We start from the raw sequence: 12,235 nt of genomic DNA, 5'->3' as shown, positions 1-12,235 counted from the left end.
AAATCTATTCACTTATAGTATAAAAAATATTTACCAAAACTTTACAAAAAAAATTGCAAAGATGCATTTGATATTCTATAGGATATCGGATTATTATTATTCGATGCCTAGAAAAAAGTGGAAGAATTTTTCAATTTCCGACTTCGTCTGAAAGCTCTTTGCATTCATAGTAATGCAGAGGAATTACTAGCAATGACTGATTTCCGGCTTTGATGGTAACATATGTATATATATTGTTGATCAACTATTTTCTGCAAGCATATTTCTCGTCAAACAAATTTGCTACAATTACGATAATTAATATTTCCCCGAGTGTCATCGTCGTCGTTGTCGTCGTCGTCGTCGTCGTCCTCGTCCTCGTCCTCGTTATAATAATTTTGATTAATTGAATCTACAATCTTTTTCATGAAATCAATTAAAATTAGAAAAAGTTCTTCATACACAATTAAACGTAATATATCATCATCCTTGCGACAACGTAAACGTCGTGATTTTTTTCTCTCACAAATTTCTTTCCATAATAATATATTAAATATATAATATGTGTAAACAATTTTTTTCGATGAGAAAAAATTCTAATAGCATCAATTTAATCGAAATAAATAAAACATTTACAAAATTTATTTCTATCTCATCGTTGACAATTCAATCCATGGATAAATCTAATCGTGTTACTTACGTGAAACAATAATTAAATTAATAATAAACTAAACGCTTATAAATGTTAAAAAGAAAACATGGAGGAGAACAAAAATCATAATAAATAAAAAAGAAACTTGAATTTGGTTATGACGTTGTATGCAAGAAAAACAAGAATAAAAGAAAGTAGGATTGGAGAAGGGTTTGTGTCTATATGTGTGTATATAGAGAGAGAAACAAAATGGCGAATGAAAATCCCAGTTAGTCAATCAGTCAGTTAGTTAGTCAAACGAATTCTATAGTAAATTGCCATTATTCGTAATTAAATATAAGATCGGATTACACGGTAGTTACTAGCACAAAGGGGAGGGTGGTGGTAGTGGTGGTAGTGGTAAGGGGGTGGGTTGGGGGGTGGGTTGGGGTTATTAAAGTTGCGTTCCCATCGTATGAAAACATTTTGCGCATAACGCGGAGAAAATTAGCCTCTTCATTAAACCACCCGCTCGAGATTTACTCAAGATAACGAGGGTACACATCTCTACCAGCCCGTTTCTATGGCCCACCTGTCTCCTGCCGCAAACCACCCCCAAGCACACCGCTATTGCCGTCCTCCTCCTCCTCCTCCTACCTTCTCTATCAACCCCGTGCTACACAACGTTAGTTTGTAATTGAAAATTTGCTTCTAGCGTTAATAAGCGACCAACGATGAGGACGAGGACGAGGACGAGGACGAGGACGTCAATTCCATGACGAAGAGAAATTCGTTAGAGCACGAAGCAAATTCTGAAAGAATAAGAAGAAGAAGAAAAAATAATGAAAAAGAAGAAGAAGGAGAAGCATTGCACGCGTATATTATATTATTTCGATGAAAAGAGAAATTTTCTTACAATCCGGTCGTTTAGGAATATCAATGAGGATTTCTATTTAATCGGGAGGGGGTAATAAATAAAAGAAAATACGAAAATTTACATTACGTTAGTGTTTTGTAATTTTCCCAGGGGGAACAGGGATATGAAGGGGAGAAGAATGTGTGAAAAGAAAATTCAAAAAACAAAAAAGAAAACAAAAAATAATAACTCAACGCCACGCGGTTGAATAAAAAAAAAAAAAAAATAAGAAAAAACGAACCGCGTTCACGGGACGACGATTTGAATTAACTCCGGAAATAAATGTAAAAAATATATAAAATAAAACAAAATTCGAAATTGGCAATTATGGTACATATACATCGAATAACGTTATAACGAAAATAGAAAATTACTTCACAGTTGCGTTGTTTTCTAATAAAAAAGGAAAAAAAGAAAAAAAGGAAAAGTAGTTCTATCAATACCAGCGAGAAATTTTGTTGTCGGTTCTTTTTATTATTTTCGATGTTTCTAAAAGGAACGACGATCTGAACATTGTGCGATATAGATAAATCGAAAAATGAAACGATTGAGTGGACGGGGGAGGGGTGAGAGAGAGAGAGAGAGAGAGGAAACGAAGAAAATTACGTTCGAGAGAAAGCTTTTTCCTTTTTTTTTTCTTCCCTTTTTTCCCCCTCTTTTTAGAAATAGTCGACAGACCAGGAGGGTAAATGTTTTTTTTTTTTTTCCGTTGTTTTTCTTTTCTTTCGCTGTGTCAGTTCTATTTTCTTTTTAGTTCCTAACAGGACAACGATCTAAATACCCCAACACGCGAAGTTTCCTAACACGCGAGAGAGATACAGTTTGATAAGTTAACAAGTTGATTGTTAACGGCAAACGAAAAGAAAAGAGAAAAAAAAGGACAAACAAACATAAAAAAAAAAATAAAAACGAACGCGTCGTCGAACAAATAGACTCTTATCTGAAATATCCTTATTTCTTCTTTTTTTTTTTTCTTTTACATTTTTCAATTGGATACGTCCTAATCGTTTCTCGTATTAAAACAACAAACATAATTGAATCATATTCGGTGTTGAGACGATCAAATAGAAACAATAAAAAAAGTACACCTCATACACACATACACACACACACATATATGAAATGTTTAATTCTTCCTACATCTCGAATTATTTCACGATGAACAAATTACGAAAGTATACGTGTGCTCGCGCGTCTGTACTCTAAATTATTTCAGAATCATTAATAAATGTGTATATCACAAAAACACGTCGTCAACAAATTTCATTTCAATCTTGCTCGTACGCGGAACGATTACTTTTCGACGCCTATCAAATGCTCGTTTATTACTTTCGACGTTTATAAATAAAAAATGAATAAAAAAATGAAAAAAAAAGAATGAAAAGGAAATATAAAGTGGAAAAAAACGGGTGTGGGAATGGGAAGGGGGATGGAAGGGGAGGGGAGAGAGGTCGGGTTGTAAATAACAAAACCTAACGAGAAGCAATAGTAAACGTGGTACATTAATAAAAAGGAAATAAAAAACCCCAAAATGTCGTTCCTATAAAATAAATAAAACAAAATAATCAATAAACAATTAATATCGAAATTATGACACTGGGTGTACGTATACGTGGTACACGCGTTAATTGTAAGTCATACGAATACTATGACATACGTGTGTTGTATTCACGTTAGCGTATATAATTTATCAATCATGAAAATGTGTAAAAAGAGAGAGAGAGAGACAGGATTTACTCGGTCGTTAATTAACGTCGGTTAGTTTCAAAACCGTCATGAAATTTCACTCGAAATATATTTATATATATATATATATATTCTTTCCATTTTTGAAGATCGTTCAATCTTCTAGAAAATAGGGTGGGTGGGGGTGGGTTTTGTTAGAAAGAGTTCACGCCCGAAATCGAAGCTTTGATTTCAAGGGACATACTTCGTGGCACTCTACTTTCCTGAAAGAAATACAAATAGAAAAGATAAAGAAAGAGAGAAAGAGAAAGAAATAAAATAAGTTAGAGAATAATAGAATTTAAAAGTTACTTAAACGAGATAGATGGCTAAGTGAACTAACAGTGCTGGTTCTAGAAGAAATGGTACAACCGAAGTAGTTCGTAACGATGAAAGGGGGTTGCGGGTGGGGGTGGGAGGAGGAGTTAGGTTGCGGGGTTGAAACTAACTGAACGAAGAATATCGAATTAGTTCGATGAAAAAAAAAGGTGTAGAAAAAGAAAAGTAAATAAGTAAAATAAAACAAAAAAAAGAAAAGAAGAAATAAACGAATAAGAGACAGCCAATGAAAATAGAATAAAATGAATGAGATGAGAAAGAATTCAAAGGATAAGAAGAAGAAGAGCAACAAAAAAAAAAAAAAGTAACAACGGGTCAGGCGAGAGATAAAAAAAAAAGAAAAGAACGATCGAAATAAGAAAAAAATTGGAACACGCGCGAAATCGACGAAACGAGGTTACCCGTTTCGAGAAAAAAACGGGGTTTTTATATAATAATAAGTTTATCTTGATAGAATATAAAATAATAAAGTTTCTTTACTATGTGGTTTTTGTTTCCCGTTTTGTTTGTTTCGTTTTAAATTATATTGTTAGATATCTTTTGAAATAATAACGCATGTTACATACGAGGGATGAAAACGACAAACTGATCGACGAACTGTCACTTACGTGAACTTTATTCCTTTTTTTTTCCCAACCTCCCGCCACCCCCCTTTCACCCCTCCGTCATTTATTTATTTCTTTCTTTTTTTCTTTCTTTTATCAAATCCTCCTTTTATCCACTTCTATTCTTATTTCTTTTTATAGTTCTATCCTTTATCCCGGGTTTTTTTTTTTTTTTTTTGTTGTATCGTTGTATTGTTAGTATTAAAGTGGTAGAATTGACGACGGGGGTTGGTTGTGTTGTGTCTCGGGTTTCTCAAGGACGTAGTTTGTCGTTGACGATGGCACACCGATCGTTCGAATCGAACGTCAACGTCGCACGATTTATTTTTCGTATCCACGTCGATGAGTTTAACATCCCTTACAATTTTCTCTCTCTCTCTCTCTCTCTCTCTCTATTTCTCTCTATTTCTTTCTATATTTATATATAGATATAGATATGTACGTATCGCGTTGTCTAACACACACTCTTACTTTTTTGATCTCGCAGAAATGTTGTAAATTGTTCAAATGTTTTGTTTTATTTTTCCCCTCAACAATTTCGAACAATTTATCTTTCTTCTTCTTTCTTCTTCTTTCTTCTTCTTTATTCTTCTATTTATCTATCACTGTACGTACATTTTCTTTTTTTTTTTTTTACAAGGAAAAAACAAAAACAATCTCCGATACGATATCACGTAGGTGACAAGAAAGATGACGATAAATAAAAAGAGGGAAAAAGAAATAAAAATAAAAAATTAAAAATAATAAACTGGCGTGAAAATGGCCGAGATAATAAGGGACGACGAAGAAAAAAATCTACAAATTTATAATCGAATTTTTAAAAACGATGACGAACTGAGTGACGATTATCAAAATATACTGAAAAATAAAATAAGAAAAAGTACAAAAGGAAAGAAGGAAGGGTGATAAACAAAAAAAGAGAGAGAGAGAAAGAAAGAAAGAAAGGGTGGCAGGAAGAAATTTATCAACAATAATATATGAAAGAAAATGAAAATATATATAATTTATACATATACATATACATATACATGTATATATAAATCGAGAGACTCGCGATGGGAAAACGAACGTGCGATAGAAGAACGGAGAAGCGCGCGCGTGTTCGACGCCGATCTGAATTGCACTGGCCGGTTCAGCCCTTTACTCCGTCGGTGGGGTAGCTACTGAGGGTTGGAGGGAGTTAGGAAAGAGGAACAGAGAGAGATAGAGACAGAGAACGAGAATGTGTGTGTGTGTGTGTGCGAAAAAGAGAGAGAGAGAGAGTAGTACGTATATGTGTATATGTGTGTACATGATAGAGAGAGAGAGAGAGAGAGAGAGAGAGAGAAAGAATCTGTGGAGGGGCAGGGATAAACACAGTGGAGGTAACCGTGAGGAAAGAGAGAGAGGGAAGATGTGGGAGGAGAAGATGAGGAGAGAGGGCTTATACTATATATATATATATACATCCCTCTCTCTCTCTCTCTTTACCTCTGAATCTCTTTCTCTCTCGCTCGTACTAACATTATCCACCACTGTTGAAAACCACGGTGGTAGATTTCGCGCGACTCCCACGAGGTTGAGGATGCTGTTGGAGGTAAAGGAAGCGCAGGAAATAGAAAGAGAAGGAAATAGGATTGGTGGGAGGTGTTTCCAAGAGAGAGAGAGAGTAATAGGAGGGGGAGAAAGAGAGAGAGAGAGAGAAAGGGTGGGGAGAGAAGATGAGAGGGAAGAGAGGGAAGAAAGGGAAGAGAGGGTGAATCGAGCATGTCGATGATGTGTGTGTGTCTGTCTGTGTGCGCTGTACCAACACCAGCCTCCTTCACCTTTACGAAAATTAAAACAAGAAGTGCCCGGAGAGAAAAGGCAGATATCGTGACGCGTTGCTCTAGATCATGCGGTAGGGGATCATTCTCTTAAAGTAAAACACAAAGGAAAAAAAAAGATTTTCTCTGTTTTTATCTCTGTGTGTGTGTGTGTATCATTGTCCTTTGTCACTTTTTCGTCATCGTCGTCGTCTTCGTCCTAAATTCAAAACACTTCCAACCCCCTTCTCAGATTAGTGATAATTTCTATTATAATTCAGTGAGTTTATCGTAAATTTACTTCTCTTGTTTTTGTTATTATTCTATTCTTACTCTCTCTCTGTGATCTATTTCTTGACCCACGGACCTAGTCTAGATTGAATTATTTGTCTATGTATTTGTTTATCTTTCTATTATGGTTTCTCTGCACATGTATGCATGCATGCATGAGCGCATTTGTGTATGCGTGCGTATATTTTATATGTAAATACAACGTTTCGTATTCTATTTCCTTTCATTAGCAACTAACTGCGTGGATAGTTGTTTAGTTTTTAGTATTATAAGTTAAGGGATGATATAATTTACGTGTTTAGTTCTAGATTAGCTAGATATAAAATATATATATATATGTATGTGTATGCTAGCTTATAGAATTATTTATAGAATTGTGTGCATGTATTATATACAATCTTCGGTATAGACATAGATTTAAAATAAAAAAACAAATCATATTTAATTAAAGAAAATAACAATCATTCATTTATTTGAATTGACTTTTTTTTTTTTTAACATGTGACTTCAAAAAAGATGATTTCTTAACTTTGTTAATATTATACTGTATTAAGTGCAGATATAAAAGCGAGACCTTTTAAATGGGAACGCGCTTGGGTGTCTGAATTGCTTACGTACGACATGTAAAGAAAATCATTGAGGGTAAAAATAAACTCGGTTTCAATTTTTTGTAATCCTCTTTCGCTATTACTCGCTTCTTTGAACAATCTGAACGATTTTTATCTCGACAAATAATTTCTCATATTAAAGTATTACATTAAATCACGTACAATTAGATATAACAATTAAATATAACAATTTATGCGCGTATGTTTTTACGTACACGCATACGTTTTATTTACACGATTAACGTTTCATTAATACACTCGTGTCCAATTCTTTTTCTTTTTCTTTCCCTTTTTACAAATTATTTTTATTGATCTAATTTTTCTTCATTTTTTAGATAAAACAAACGATTTGTTTATTTAACTACTGTAACTATACTATTATATAATTGACCTTACATAAAATAATTTTCTTATGACCTCGAGAACAGTATGATATTCGGGAAAGAACTGGTGGGATTCGAAAGAGACAGAATGAATGAACGAATGAATGAATGAAAGAAAGAAAGAAAGATAGAAAGAAAGAAAAAGAAAACGAAATGAGCTTCTTGTTCTTTCGACTTTTCCGCCTAAGAGAAGAGAACATCGGCTAACGGCTTATCCCCACAGCTTTTTCCACCAAAGATTTACGAAAGCGTAGATGCGAGATTTAGCCGTTTCACGGATTCTTCTTTACGTTTCGAAAAAAAGTAATACCTACGGTTACTAAACTCGAACGATGACAAAATTTTATGAAAAGTTTTGATCAATTTTAATATACCCCCCCAAAAAAATAATCATTCGCTCGTTTACATATAATATATTATTTTAATACTCGTCGTTATTTTTAAACTTTATGAAAAATTTCTTACCGGTAGCATGACTGACTACCCCCTAATTATGTCCGAAATAAATTAAAACAAAAAACAAAGATCCTCAAATTACACCCGTTTCGGACATAATCAAATAACACGCAAATATAAATAAACATTTTTGATTTATATTTTCTCGTAGAGAAAAAGAAAAAAAAAATGAACAAGATACATTAAAAATAATATTTTTCGATCGTACATTTTTTTTTTTTTTCATTAACGAAATAAGCAAAGATCGATAATACGTCGTGGGGTTTGAAATAACGAGAAGAAGAAGAAGAAGAAGAAGACAAAAACAAAACAACAGACAAGATCTCGTTAGATCCAAAATAAAACGGTTACCCTTTGATACATATATTTTTATACACTTTTTTTTTCTTACGTTTTTATATTACCTACCTATAGCAAAAAGAAAGAGAATGACGGAAAAGGGAGTTAACGATAAAATGAAGAGGGTGAATAAGACGGGGAAAAAGAAAAGGGAACAAAAAAAAATGTAACCCTGTACAGGTAGGTAGGCAGGTAGGTAGGTAGGTAGGTAGGTAGGGAAAGTACGAGTTGCCTGCAATTACCCGCGACAAAGCGCGTTAAATTTCCTGAAATTACTGGCCCGTGTTTCAGGTCGTATACGAACGTTCTTCTCTCGGTACCTTACCTTTCATTTTCATCTACCAACTCTCTTTCCCTCTCTCTCTCTCTCTCTCTCTCTCTTTTTTACTATAGGTTCGAATTCAGTTCTCTACCGAAACTCGTTTCCACCCCTAGTTCCTCTCGAGACTACATTTTCTTTCGTCGTTTTTCCTGATCTGTAAATTTGGTAATAAATTCATTGAAAAATAAAACTCGATGAATATAATAAAAAAGAAATAGATAAAGAACAAAAGTAACCACAAAAAAAAAAAGAAAAATAAAATCTAGAAAGAATTATTCGTCCGTTAAATCGCGTGACTTTCCACTACAAAATACGATCATTGGGTTGTCTTATGGATATGGGAAGGACAGTAACTTGTGAAAAGGTTGACTACGCAGAGAACATACGTAAACGACACATGAGAGAGAAGGAGTACGAGAATGAGAAAGAGAGAGAGAGAGTGAGAGAGAGAGAGAGAGAGAGAAATTGTGAGAAATGAGAGAGTAGGCAAAGATTAATGACAAGCTTTCCTCAACGGGCGATTCGAATTTCGTGTTAATGGGATAGGCAGGATATTTTAAGGATAACCCAAGAGACACACGCTCCTGGTTATATCTTTCGTTGGTATCTGTGTGACGCAGGCGCAACCGCCCCACCCAGTTTTCCAGAGATCTTCGTATTTGGTATCTATACGAATTTCTGTGTGTGTGTGTCTTTCTCTCTCTCTCTATCTATCTATCTCTCTGTGTATATGTATATGCATTTGTGTATATATATATGTATGCGTTAACGTGTATTCCCAATTGTGATATACAAGTGAATACGTAGTTGAAAGCTATATGGGGTTGGGATAGGGTTGGAAAAGGGGGATGGGGGGATGTTAGTACTTATGCACAGAGTATGTACGCTGTGACCGATAACAGAAGAAGAAGAAGAAGAAGAAGATAGTAAGAAAATGTGAATGTGGGGAAAATAAATACGTGAAAATTCCCCCCCCCCTCCCCACGTATGATGCAGGGACTGAAAAAATGTTTGTAAAAGAAAGAAAGAGAAGAGAAGGTAAAATGAAAACGAATCCCTCCGCCCCCCCCCCTCGCGTTCCTTCCCTTCCATAACCAGTTTTATGGTTTTAACAAGATGTTTCTTACTTTTTTTTCTTTTTCTTTTTATTATTTAAAAATACTGATGCACCCCCCTCTCTCTCTCTCCTTTCCTCTCCTTCGAATTTTCCGAATACCGTTGCTCCCTTTTCCTTTCATAACTTTTATTATTATCTTCTTTTCTTCTTAACTTTGCCTTCCCATTTTATTTTGTTAATCCCACCCACACAAGCCCCATGCACAACCCTTTTCCTCTTCCCCATTCTCTTGTTTCTTTCCTTCGCGTTTTTTTTCTTTTATCTACATTAATATTATATTTGTTTTTCTTCTCTTTTTGTGTTCTTTTTTTGTTCGTCCTCCCCCCCGCGCCCCTTCGTCAGCTTTGCGGAGTATTATTTTTCTAGTTTTGCTACTTTCTCGCCGCCATTATTTTTTATTTTTGTAATAACCAACATTCTTATTTCTTTATTTTCGTGAATGCGCTAAATCTCCTCTTCTCTGCGAGTCTCGTCTATTCGTTCCATGTTTTTTTTATGTAAACCAGGGTGACGGAAAATATTCCCGTTCAATTTTTTATTAAAAATCGTGATACACGGAAATTGTGTTATCAGAATATCGGGTTATATGAAGATCGTTGCAATTTTTTTTACTTTGTTTTTTTTTTGTTTTTTTTTTTTTTGTCGGAGTAATACATACACGAGAATCATGTTTTTTAAAAGTTACCGCGTTATAAGAGGGCCCTGCAATGTTTTTTTTTTTTTTAACATAAATTCTTTTCAACATTGTATTACAAGAAAGGTTGCTATTTATTTTATATGAACTTTTTTTTAAATTACTTTTTACAGTATTGCGTTATAAACGGATTGCCAGTTTGTTTTAATGAATTTTGAAAAATAGTTTTACAAAGTAATTTATTATTATAAGAATAACGTCGATATTTTCTATTAGTCGTGGTTTTGTTTTTTTTTCTTTCTTTTTGTACGAACTTACAATATCCAGATATAAATTATTATTTAAAATATTTTTCATATTTTATTTCTATCCTCGAAACGTTTTTATTTTACGTACATATGTATATAAAAGTAAACTAGTTCAATAGAAATCATTAGTTATCAGTATTGAACTTCTCTATCTCTATTCATTTATACTATATATGTATATACGATCTTATATCTTGTGATGTACAGTTGAGAAATTTGATTCCCCCATCGAGATCTCGTAACACTTCTTATCACTTTGAGCAATCAATCGATGCTCATCAAATGTATCATTTGATTTGCCCTCGTATATGTCGTGTTCGTATATCGCAAAATGACAGGACGAATCGAATGCACTTTGGTTAAACGAAAATTGAACTTGTCAAGAATGAAGAGCTCGTATTACTCCTTTCTGCAAATAGATATGTATCTACTACTATCCTATAGGTTATTATTTATACCTATACCAGGTTGGTATACAAATTTTCTTCGTATTTAATAATACAATATAATATAATATAAAAATGAAATAACAATTAATTCATATATATTTTATAACATTTTTATATTTATTTCATATTTTTTTTTTATACAATTTTTAATCCGAATAATTTTACTGCCGATGTTTCATTTTCTTTTTCTTTTTTTCTTACCCAATGTCTTATTCGTTTTCTACCCCTCCCTCCGTCCCCCCCCCCGCTTAGTTTACATAGCTCAAATAATTTTCAACCAAGCATAATAATTTTCATCAATTTCAAACGCAAGCAAATATTGTCCTATCCGATTGATATTACTGAAGTTATACGATTCCAAAGTCATGTATGCCGTTAAAATACGAAAAAAACTTTTCTCCTAATCCAATATACATGTGTAAAATATATATACACACACGTATAATACATAAGTATCTGTTATATTACACATGAGAAGAAAAGTAGAACTCGTGAAAAATTTTTTTTGCATTCCAAGTAAGAAATCCTTCTGATATTTCAAATAAAACACGAAGATATCGTAGAATCTTTTAGATTATAAAATTTACTTGACTTTTCGAGTACTTATACATATACGTATATATCGAAGTGTTCTGACATCGATTGGTAGTTACTTATGAAATACGATAAACGCTAGTAGGCAAGGAGGATGCTACTAGAGAATATGCTATCGTATTATCGAAACTCGAAAATATTGCTTTTCGAAATAGTATCAAGACCTTTCCCTATGATAGTATTATACTTAATACATACGTACGTTCATCTATAAAATCGGATATATTTATTTCTATGTATATGAAACGGTGTGTATCTGCGTTTATATGTAAATATTATCAGTAGAATATCCATGTCGATCGTATATACCAATCCCCTATTTGATGATAGATAAATCATATTTCAAAATCACGTAGTAATATATATATATATAGTATGCGTAATGCATTTTGAAATGTGCATACGTACTTTGGTGAAAACAGATTGGATCAAATAAAAGGAAGAAAACGTAAGTATTTACGTAGGTAAGAGAGAGAGAGAGAGAGAGAGTAAGTGGGTAGAAAATAAATTCACAAAAAGGAATGATCAAAATTGTTGAGGAATTTTTTCTATTTTCTCTTTCTCTCTCTCTCTCTCTCTAAAGTGAAAGAAAATATTGAAGGGTAAAGCAACGAAATAATATTTGTAAAAATGATTTCATGAGCGCGATCGCTGCATTTAACGGTAAACGAATGATTTGTTTTTTAGCATTCATTGATATAAGGAAACAGGACCAAAATGTTTAATAAATTGAAACATCTCTATATACATATATA

The 12,235-nt window shown here is 33.3% G+C and overlaps 2 protein-coding genes across 7 annotated transcripts in view; one reads left to right on the top strand and one right to left on the bottom strand.

Annotated features, from left to right (window-relative positions):
- Window positions 1-4,775, bottom strand: part of LOC106786647 — an 83,859-nt gene extending 79,084 nt beyond the window's left edge. For 4 of the 6 annotated variants that reach the window (XM_014748278.1, XM_014748269.1, XM_014748304.1 and 1 more), the window contains exon 1: window positions 4,667-4,775. The gene's annotated coding sequence lies outside the window, so the exon portion shown is untranslated. Of the gene's footprint in view, window positions 1-4,198; window positions 4,621-4,666 lie in introns of those variants that run through there. The other 2 variants (XM_014748287.1, XM_014748313.1) reach the window with 2 other exon arrangements.
- A 1,280-nt stretch (window positions 4,776-6,055) lies between these two features.
- LOC106786973 (COMM domain-containing protein 7-like) overlaps window positions 6,056-12,235 on the top strand; it is a 17,561-nt gene continuing 11,381 nt past the window's right edge. The window contains exon 1 of the mRNA XM_014748934.1: window positions 6,056-6,074. The gene's annotated coding sequence lies outside the window, so the exon portion shown is untranslated. The remainder of the gene's footprint in view (window positions 6,075-12,235) is intronic.

The sequence above is a fragment of the Polistes canadensis genome, unplaced genomic scaffold, assembly GCF_001313835.1.
Source record: "Polistes canadensis isolate GaletaPanama2010 unplaced genomic scaffold, ASM131383v1 scaffold_3, whole genome shotgun sequence".
Taxonomy (NCBI): domain Eukaryota; kingdom Metazoa; phylum Arthropoda; class Insecta; order Hymenoptera; family Vespidae; genus Polistes; species Polistes canadensis.
Note: the sequence above shows the minus strand (reverse complement) of the source record. Positions and strands in the feature narration are given on the sequence as shown.